The sequence below is a fragment of the Mirounga angustirostris genome, unplaced genomic scaffold (genome assembly GCF_029215605.1).
Source record: "Mirounga angustirostris isolate CCGP_5_RB_7025 unplaced genomic scaffold, mMirAng1.0.hap1 SCAF_10, whole genome shotgun sequence".
Taxonomy (NCBI): domain Eukaryota; kingdom Metazoa; phylum Chordata; class Mammalia; order Carnivora; family Phocidae; genus Mirounga; species Mirounga angustirostris.
This window is the reverse complement of record NW_026991718.1, coordinates 123,846,881-123,857,331: the sequence shown is the minus strand read 5'-3', so window position 1 is coordinate 123,857,331 and position 10,451 is coordinate 123,846,881. Positions and strand designations below refer to the sequence as shown.

At 46.1% G+C, this 10,451-nt stretch overlaps 1 protein-coding gene across 3 annotated transcripts in view; it reads left to right on the top strand.

The window, feature by feature from the left end:
- WFDC11 (WAP four-disulfide core domain 11) overlaps nucleotides 1-10,451 on the top strand; it is a 113,156-nt gene that overhangs the window by 12,325 nt on the left and 90,380 nt on the right. The gene's annotated exons all lie outside the window — the stretch shown is intronic.

The following is a 10,451-nucleotide window of genomic DNA, read 5'->3' as shown; positions in this document are numbered from 1 at the left end:
GTCAGCAGGATTACGGGACTTAATGAGAACACTGAACGTGGGCGCTGCCCTGGTGGCGAGGGCAGAGGTGGGTGGGAGCTCAGCCTAGGCTGACTTGCCACAGATGTCTCTCTCAAGCCTCAGGGGTGGGACCCTCAGGCCTCTTCTTGGGCCAGCTGACTTTTCTTTTATCAGAGAATGTGAGTTGGGGATGGAACAGGGGTAGGCAACTAGTTTACTGTAGTCCCTTGGATGTTCCCACCTTGGACCTCCTTCCTTGGGGGCTGGCCCTTGGCTCCAAAGCAGACAGTTTGTCCCCTCCAGGTAGCTTTGCTGTAGGGAGGGGTTGTCTTTAGGTTCTCAGAATATAAAAAATTAAAAAAAAAATTAAAAATGCATACAAAATGGATCACATTCTATATCCTGGAGAAATTTATGTCATCACATTATTCTTGTAATAGGACACCATGAAAATAGCTAATTTTAACTAGTCATCTCTTGGTGGACATTAATCCTTGTACATATAAATGTTGGCCCACTTTTGCAGGTAAATCTGGGGAAATTCTTTGTAGTAGAATTCTAGTTTCTCCAATAGAGCCTGACCCAAAAAAAGGCCCTCAATCAGTATTTGTTGAATGAATGAAAAAATGAATATAATTCGCAAGTCTGTCCATTAGGAATTTGTTGAGCTTCGTAGTAGTAGAAAACCCAACTAACAGTGGCTTAGCTAATAAAGACATTTAATTTTTTTCACATCAGAGTCTGGAGAGAGGCAGTGAGGCTGGTTCAGCAGCTCACCCACAGTACTAATGAACAGACTCATTTCCTTCCTTCCCCACAAACCTCAGCGTGCTGGCATTTGTCCTCGTGACGCTCACCTCACTGTGTGGGATGGTTGCTGCAGCTCTGGACGTCACAGCAAGAAGGTCTGTGGCGGGGCACCTGGGTGACTCAGTTGGTTAAGCGACTGCCTTCGGCTCAGGTCATGATCCTGGAGTCCCGGGATCGAGTCCCGCATCGGGCTCCCTGCTTGGCAGGGAGTCTGCTTCTCCCTCTCCCGCTTCCCCACTCTTGTGCTCTTTCTCTCTCTCACTCTCTCTCTCAAATAAATAAATAAAATCTTTAAAAAAAAAGAAGGTCTGTGGCGAGGGTAATGGTGAAAAGACCTTTACCTCAAAGGGTGCTCTCCTTTTAATCTCAGAGACCATCTTCCCCGGAAGCTGACCCCTCCCCACATTTCCCTCATCCTCTCATTGGCTGGAAAAGCAAATGTCTGCAAATGGGAAAGGGAAAATGTGACAGTCTTAAACGTGCTTCATCCTTGAGGCTGAGGGAGGGGCCCACCTGGATTTAAAAATTGAGATTCTATTAGCAAGGAAGAAGGAGAGAATGATTTTGGGGGAGGTAAGTAATGAACCACATGTGTCGTACTGGGTCAAAGGACATATGCATTCAAAATTTGGACAAATTGCTAAGTAGGCAGGGCTTTTATAACAAGAAAGACAATATTAGTACTCACCTTGAATATTGCAAAAAGGTTTTTGTAATTCCCAACTCTAATGGAAAAAGGCAAGTTACAACTTAAAAAAAAACTTCCACGGTGCCTGGTTGGCACAGTCAGTTAAGCGTCCGACTCTTGATTTTGGCTCAGGTCGTGATCTCAAGGTCGTGAGATGGAGCCCTGTGTCGGGCTCTGAGTCTGCTCAAGATTCTCTCTCCCTCTGCCCCTCCCTCAATAAATAAATAAAAATCTTTAAAATTAAAAATAATTTCCATCACTGCTGTCTTTTTTGCCCCCTTTCCCTCTGTTTTCACACTGACCTGTGAAATTCTGGTTTCTACTGGGTTCAGAACACTCATTTTTTTGAGTAGACATGTCTGTGTTTGATCTGAAGAAGAGTGGCTGGCATGAGCCTTGAAGTGGCCATCCTAGGGACACTCAGGGCTCCAGGCTTAGAGTGCAGGGAACGAGGAGGACCCCCCAGTGTCAGTGTAATAGGCTGCCGAACATTTTGGTAGGTTCCTCTTCCATTGTTTTGCTTATTGTGTTATTGTTTATTAAAAAAATCAAGATAATACGTGGATGCCACCTAAAAAATCAATATGGAGAAGTCTTCAGTGAAAACAGCAGTCCTGGGATCTTAAAATACTGAAGGGTGATTTTCTGCTGGGGGTGGGGGCGAGACTGGAAAGGGAGGTGTGAGCCCCAGCGCAGCTCAGGCTGAGCATCAGGAGAGATGTCCCTTCCAGATCTTTCTTCCTCATCTGGGGCAGCCCACCCTGTCCACATGGGAGCAACAACATGGGGCGGGGGGAGGGGAGAGAAAGAGAGAGAGAGAGAAAAAGCATGATCCAAAGGGCTGAATTTGACCTTGGGATTGTGTTGGAGTTGGAGGTCAAAGGTTGAGATGGGGCCAAATTCCATGTCCCCCTCCCCCAACCCTGGGGCCTTTCTAGGCCTCTTTTCCTATTGTTGTACCCTAAACCAAAGAAGCCATCAGAACCTTTCCTTCCTCACTTTAAGGCCATTTCAGCCTCAGGCCTGGGGGAGCAGGTCTCAGTGGGCCCTGCTCCTCTGGATGCCCTAACCTTACACCCTGAAATTAGCTCTGACCAGACTGAAAAACCACACACACACCCCTCCCCATCAGCTTCCTGGTGGCTCGCTTGGGGGTGAAATCGAAACCAGCTCCCCATACGCAGAGGGCAAGCTGAGACAAGGAAAGAGGTCACTCCCGATCAGCAGGTGACAGGTGTAATAAGCAAGGGAACTTACACACAACGCTTGTCTTGGGCTCTGGAAGCCAGCAGATCTCAGCGCCTGCCTGCCAGAACCTTAACAGTTTACAGAGAGGCCTTTACGGGGCTCAGTCACACACACTGGCCAGAGGGTCTCAACAACACCTCGCTCCCTCAAGGCCACATCCTTGAAAATGGCTCCCACTGTGGGAAAGGTGGGCGGAGGTACATTCCAAGGACAGGGCAGGGGGAGGAACCCCCGATTGCCCAGGGCCAGCTTGCACGTCAACTGGCAGTCATCTCCATGACCTCCTCCAACACTTCCGCACAGTGGGCAGGAATTTCTGGGGCTCTGATACTTACTAGTCCTCAAGTGTGAGTCATCTCAGACCTGTTCTTTGACCAAAGTCAGTGGGTTCTGAGCTCCCTACTTCTCCATCCCTTTCCTTGACCATCAAGTGGTAGAGACCCCAGGTTGCACACGTGTGCCGCCTCAGTGACATCATGGGCTCTGCATCCTCTCCCTGCTGCTCTTCTGGATCTTACTCTCCGGGCGGCATAATGTCATTGGTAAGTGGGATATGTGGGGTGAGAGGGGCTAGAGGCGCAACCCATGCCCCTGGCAAGGGGGTGCTCTTGAGGACCACTTTCCTTTTCCTACCCAAGGTAAGTCCTCTTGTCAGGGGGGTTGGTGCCTAGAAGGCTAGCTTCCTATAGATTCACAAGCTCCGGAAAAGAATGAAGAAGCCCCCCAAAGAGTTAACAGCTAACACTGAGCACTGACGATGTCCCAGGTGCTGGGCTAAGAACCTGACATGCACAGCGGCCCTGGGAAGTCCTGTGTCTTTCACATGAGGAAACAGAACATTTAAATAACTCACCCAGGGTCTCAGAGTGAGTTGCAGGGCTAGTTTGAACCTTGGTCTGTATGCTTCAACAATTTTGGTATTCTTCTTTCTCTCACTATAAAATGGAGGTAGGCAAGTGGTTTGGGATCAGTTGTGATATTTTTGGAAGTAAGGAAAAGGGACAGGCAAGGGAAACTCTGGATTCCAGTCCAGATTGGCTGCATGAGCTGGGGTGGGCTGCTTCTCTCTCTGTAGGGAGAGAGAGGGAGAGAGGGGGAGAGAGGAGAGAGAGGGAGGGAGGGAGAGAGAGAAAGAGAGGGGGAGAGAGAGAGAGGGAGGGAGGGAGAGGGACAGGGAGGGAGAAAAAGAGAAAGAGAAGGGGACAGAGAGACAAACATCAGTTCCACAAGAGTTACATTCCCTTCTAGCCCTGAGACCCTGTCTGGTAGGATCTTGGCCCTGGATATCTGTGACCTATTCATACTCTCTCTTTCATGCTTTCTCATTCATATTCTGGTCACTCTGCCCTCCTGGTCTTACATACCGAACATCAGATAGCAGCTCTTGAATTGCTTTCTTCCAGGAGTGACCTGGGTCCCAGCTCCAGCCTGAACCAGGAACCCCCCCCCCCCTTGCAACCGGGGCAGGGAAATGAAAGGCAGTTTGTGAGGGTGGGGGCAGAGCCCAGACCCTGAAGATGGGGTGCGGGTATTCAGCGAGGGCTCAAGGCCTATTTAGAGTGGTGGGGAGTTCAGATGCTCCTCTCCTCAGATCCTGGGCTGAGCTGCTTTGGGGACGCTAGTGGGAACAACAATGGGTGGGGAGTTTTGAGTGGAAAGAATTCTTGGCGGGGTGCCTTTATTCTCAGAGCCACCAGAGGGCAGCAGAGGTCTAAGTCATAGGCCACTTCCAGGCAAGAGAAATGAACCGGTCCACATTTTTGGAAGCCTAATTAAGGGAAAAGTTCAGTATTGTCTGAGTTCCTCCCAGCCTTTTCCAGGCACTCTAAGAAAAAGTTACATAGCCGGCTCTATACTCCAGATCCCTACTGAATTGCACTTAATCTCTTCGTGATAACCCTCTCTATTATTCTCTTGGCTCTCTTTTACTCTTGGCATAATGATTTTCAGTTTCCTGTCATAGTATTATATTTATAGTACTATATTCCTCCAATCCTGCTTGGCAGATAGGGCGGTATACAGACATGAGAGGTTAGCATCTGTGGAATTCTTGGGCAGAAAGAAACATCTAGAGCAGCGCTCTCCAAGAGAAATATAATGCAAGCCACCTATGTAATTGCAAGGTTTCTAGAGGCCAAATTAAAAAAGTAAAAAGTTTGGTCGCTCCTCAAAAAGTTAAACATGGAATTACCATATGACCCAGCAAGTCCGTTCTCAGGTATATAACTAAATGAAGAGAAAACAGGTGTTCAAATAAAAACTTGTACGTGAATGTTCGTAGAACGCCATTTGCAATAGTCAGAAGGTGGAAGCAACGCAGATGCCCATCAAACGATAAATGATAAACAAAACAAAATGCAGCCTATCCCTCCAATGGGAATGAAGTATTGATTCTTGCTACAATACAAGGAGCCTTGCAAACGTTGTGCTAAGTGAACGAAGGCAGACACAAAAGGCCACCTCCTGTGTGCTTCCATTCATAAGAAATATTTAGGATAGGCAGATCCATACAGACAGAAAGCGTAGTAGAGGTTGCCAGCGGCTGGTTTTAGAACAGAATTACTTGAGAGGGCTTGTCAATGTGCAGACGCCCAAATTTCATCCCAGATTATTTTGATTCAGTAGGTCAAATGTGGGGTGGGCCAAAGAAACTGCTGGTTTGTCCACAATAGCTACATTTTGTTTTTTAAAGATTTTATTTATTTATCTGAGAGACAGGGAGCGAACGAGCACATGAGCAGGGAGAGGGGAAGAGGGAGAAGCAGACTCTCCACTGAGCAGGGAGCCCAATGCGGGGCTCCATCCCAGGACCCTGAGATCATGACCTGAGCTAAAGGCAGATGCTTAACAGACTGAGCCACCCAGGCACCCCTCCAGTTTCTTATTTTTTGAGAAAGGATGCGTAATCATTTTTGAGATATTTAAACAACACAGAAGAATCCAAAGAGAAGATCTCCTGCCCACAGATAACCATTGCTAATTGAAGAACATTGTTCTAGCTTGCCCTTAGGTATTCACACAAATGTTGATATGGTAGCAAGAGTGGGAAGGAAGTTCCTGCTGTTCTGTAATGGGCTTTTGTCATTCAGCAGTATGTCATAGATAGATATGATTTTTATTTTTTAAATTTTTATTCAAAAAAATTTAAAAAGATTTTATTTATTTATTTGAGAGAGAGAGTGCGTGCACGAATGGGGGGAGGGGCAGAGGCAGAGGGAGAAGCAGACTCCCCTCTGAGCAGGGAGCCAACGCGCGGCTGGATCCCAGGACCCTGAGATCATGACCTGAGCCAAAGGCAGATGCTTAACTGACTGAGCCACCCAGGCGCCCTGATAGACATGATTTTTAAAAAAGATTTATTTATTTATTGGAGAGAGAGCAGGGCAAGCGGCAGAGGGAGAGACTCCCCAAGCAGACTCCCCGCTGCGTGTGGAGAGCCGCTGCAGGGGGCTCCATCTCATGACCAGTGGGATCATGATCTGAGCCGAAACTAAGAGTCGGATGCTTAATCGACTGAGCCACCAGGCGCTCTGATTGGCATAATTTTTAATTGTTAAAGTATTCGGTTTCTTTAAATACATATGAATTTTTTATATGTAACAAGACCCTGGAACTCTGTAGCTGCTGCTTGACCTGTTTCCCATGTTCTTTGCCAAACAGCTTCAAAGGCTTTTACCTTCTGTCTTAACTGCAATTAAACCAGTAAGCGTATCTACGCGGCAAAGCCTCTATTTTTCGCAACACTTCTTGGGCTCGCGGATAGATTGTGAGGCGAACGTGATAACCACTACACTACGGAAACCCACGGGCTCGCGGACAGATTGTTATGGATTTTTTTTTTTTTAAGGTTTTAGTTATTTGACAGAGAGAGACACAGCGAGAGAGGGAACACAAGCAGGGGGAGTGGGAGAGGGAGACGCGGGGCTCGATCCCAGGACCCTGGGACCATGACCTGAGCCGAAGGCAGACAGACGCTTACTGACTGAGTCACCCAGGCGCCCCGGTTCTGCTATCATTTTAGACTAGATACTTCTTTTAATGATTATTATTATTTTTAAAGATTTTATTTATTTATTTGAGAGAGAGCAGGAGTGGGGAGGGTGTGCAGAGGGAGAGGGAGAATCTCAAGTAGTCTCTGCAGTGAGCATGGAGCCTGATTCGGGGCTCGATCCCAGCAGGACCTGAGTCGAAGACAAACGCTTAACTGACTGAGCCACCCAAGTGCTCCTAAACTGGATAATTCTTTGTCATGGTGGAGGGACTGTCCTGTGTATTATATGATGCTTAGCAGTATCGCCGGTTTCTTCCCACTGGTTGCCAGCAGACTTCACCCTCATTTGTGACAACCAGACTGTCTCCAGATATTGCCAAATGTCCTCTAGGGGAGAAATGACCCCAGGTTGAGAATTTTAATCTTAACTCATATGCTGCCCCTTTGCAGTGTTGTGTAGAGAAGTGGTCTGGTTCCCTGACTTCAGGTGCAGTTAGCAGACTCCTGGAACTGATCACCACAAGACATCAAGAATTCCCTAAAAGGGAAATAAGCTGCTACTAGGAATGGGAAAGGGATGGATGCACCTCACAGTAAATCCTCGGGGCTCTATAGACTCCTGTTAAGAGTTTTATATGTTGGGTGCCTGGGTGGCTCAGATGGTTAAGCATCTGCCTTCAGCTCAGGTCATGATCCCAGGGTCCTGGGATCGAGTCCGCATTGGGCTCCCTGCTCAGCGGGGAGCCTGCCTCTCTCTCTCTCTCTATCTCTTATGAATAAATAAATAAAATCTTTTTTAAAAAAAGAGTTTTATATGTTAATTAATTGAATTTAAATTAAAAAATAAATTTAAAAAAAGTTTCACATTTTATTGGTGCAAGTCAGCTGGTGTAGGAGAAACCTTTGTTCTAAGAAGTTACTCAGGTAGATTGCCTTTCCTGATAGCTTCCTGATTTTTCATAGGTTCGTACTTATGAAATGAGCATACAGATCACCAAGGGGTCTTGTTAAAATGCAAATTCTAACAAATTGACAAATTGGCAATTCTCTGATGGGCCCAAGATTCTGCATGTCTAACAAGCTCCCAGATGGTGCTGTTGCTGCTGGTTTTTTTGTTTGTTCATTTTGATTTTTAGATTACTGTTTTTATGTTATTTCATTTAAAAAACAACAATTTTTTTAAAAGGTCACAAAAATCTTACTTGCTTATTTAAAAAAAAAATCAAAGCTGGGACGCCTGGGTGGCACAGTTGGTTAAGCGTCTGCCTTCGGCTCAGGTCATGATCCAGGGGTCCTGGGATCGAGTCCCACATCGGGCTCCTTGCTTGCCGGGGAGCCTGCTTCTCCCTCTCCCTCTGCTGCTCCTGCTGCTTGTGCTCTCTCTCTCTCTCTCTGGCAAGTAAATAAATAAATTAAAAAAAAAAATCAAAGTTATGAAGCCTATCCAAAAATTTGGCACCCATGTCATGGCTGAATCCTTGGAATATTACCTGCACATTACAGACTGATGAGACAAGCAGGGATTTGAGAGGAGGTTGTATAACAATGTTGGAGATTCCCCTTTGTGGTTGTCTCCTCTTGGGATTTCCTCTCTCGATATAAAGCTGCTTTGGGAGTCTATCCTCAATACTGTCTTCTGGCTGCTCAGGACACAAGACCGTGGTTTTCTGCTTGAGCTTCATCTGCCATATGCAGGTTGGATTTGGCATCATCCTCAGGGAAAAACCATGTGGATCCCTCCCACTGTGGTTCTTTTCTTTTGAATTAAATCCTATTCAGCTTCTGCTTAGTTTTGGTCACTCTCCAGTGCCTTAAAACAGTTGTTTTTTTATACTTTGTCAAGATATTATAACTGTTATCTGCAGAATAGTTTGATATAAGCTGTTCTGCCATTTTCAGAACCAGAATTCTCCAAATGTCACTTAGAAACATGACTCTCCTTTTTGAAACCCTCCGTTTTTATCCAGCACCGCTGGAATAAATCTAAACTTCTTTTCCTGACATATAAAGTCATGTGGGAGACCTGGGTCTGCTAACCTCTCTATCCTCACGGTGCCCCCAGCTGTATGGGGGCACAATTCAATTCTTGGACTGTGTTATACTCTATCTTGCCTCAAGGTTTGCATATATCGTTCCCTCCGATGGGAGCACCTGTCTCCTTGTGCCTAATTATGCTTCAGATGTCAGCTCAAATATCACTTGCTCTGAAAAGTATTTGCTGATGGGGATTAACATAAGAATAAAAAAAAAAGAAAAAAAAGTATTTGCTGAATCTATGGATAGACTAAGTTCCTCTCTTCCATCTGCTAATAACACCCTATGCCTTTCTTGTAGATCATGTATTACTGTTTAGCATCAGATACCTGTGTGGTTATTAGATAAATGTCTGTCTCCTCTTTAAAGATTTTATTTATTTATTTATTTATTTGAGAGAGAGAGAGCACATGAGAGGGGGGAGGGTCAGAGGGAGAAGCAGACTCCCCGCTGAGCAGGGAGCCCGATGCGGGACTCGATCCTGGAACTCCATGATCATGACCTGGGCCAAAAGCAGTTGCCCAACCAACTGAGCCACCCAGGGGCCCTGTCTCCTCTTCAGATTGTCCATTCCATGAGGACAGGATATGGCCCTCTCTGCTCACTACTTTATCCTATGCCTTATATGGTATCTGGCTTACAGCAGGTGCTCAATGAATGTGCTGAATGAATGAAGAAGTAGGAGAGAGTGCATCATGCATGGAAGAAAGTTCCCAACTGAGAGTTGAGGTATACGACAAAAATGAAACTATTGAGATGCGATAGGGCATTTGTCAAGTCACATCAGATTTCAGACCTTCAGTTCCAAGATGCATAACAGGTCAGAGTTGGATTAGAGGATCTTTTTGGTCACTTTCCTCTCCCAAAATCCATTCTACTCAAAAAAGACAAGTAAAGTTGATGGACGCCTGGGTGGCGTCAGTTAAGAATCTGCCTTCAGGGCGCCTGGGTGGCTCAGTTGGTTAAGCATCTGCCTTTGGCTCAGGTCATGATCCTGGAGTCCCGGGATTGAGTCCCACATCGGGCTCCCTGCTCAGCGGGGAGTCTGCTTCTCCCTCTGACCCTCCTCCCTCTCATGCTCTCTGTCTCTCATTCTCTCTCTCGCAAATAAATAAAATCTTAAAAAAAAAAAAAAAGAATCTGCCTTCAGTTCAGGTCATGATCTCAGGATCCTGGGTGGACAGCTAGGGGGTGTGGATCCACGTCCTATTTCTGAATGAGCTTGGCAAGTCTTTAGCCTCTCTTGGCTTTAATTTTCACATTTACAAAAGAGTTTTGTTGGATTAAATGACCGAGACATTAAAATTTGTGCCTATGACTGATTGTCCCCAACCCAGGTATAATCCCTTGTCCCATTGCTCAGTCTTCCCTGGCCTTTTATTTGCTTTTCCCTGAAAAAAACAGGGGCCTGAAAAACAGAAATGGTGCTTGAGGATAATTATTCTGGCAACAGCAGCTAGAACGAATGAGGTTTGGAAGTGGCTAGATCATGAATGGATCTGATGAAGAGAGACTGGCAGGATGGGACTGGTTTTCTCTTAATCTGTTTATTCCTCTATAGGAGACAGAAGGGGACGGTTAGACTGGGGAAGAGATCAGTTTTCGTGATGATCATTTGTGATGATCTCCCTTTCTTTCCATCTTCTCCCAGGTCCTGCTCTACACCCATATGTGAGGGTT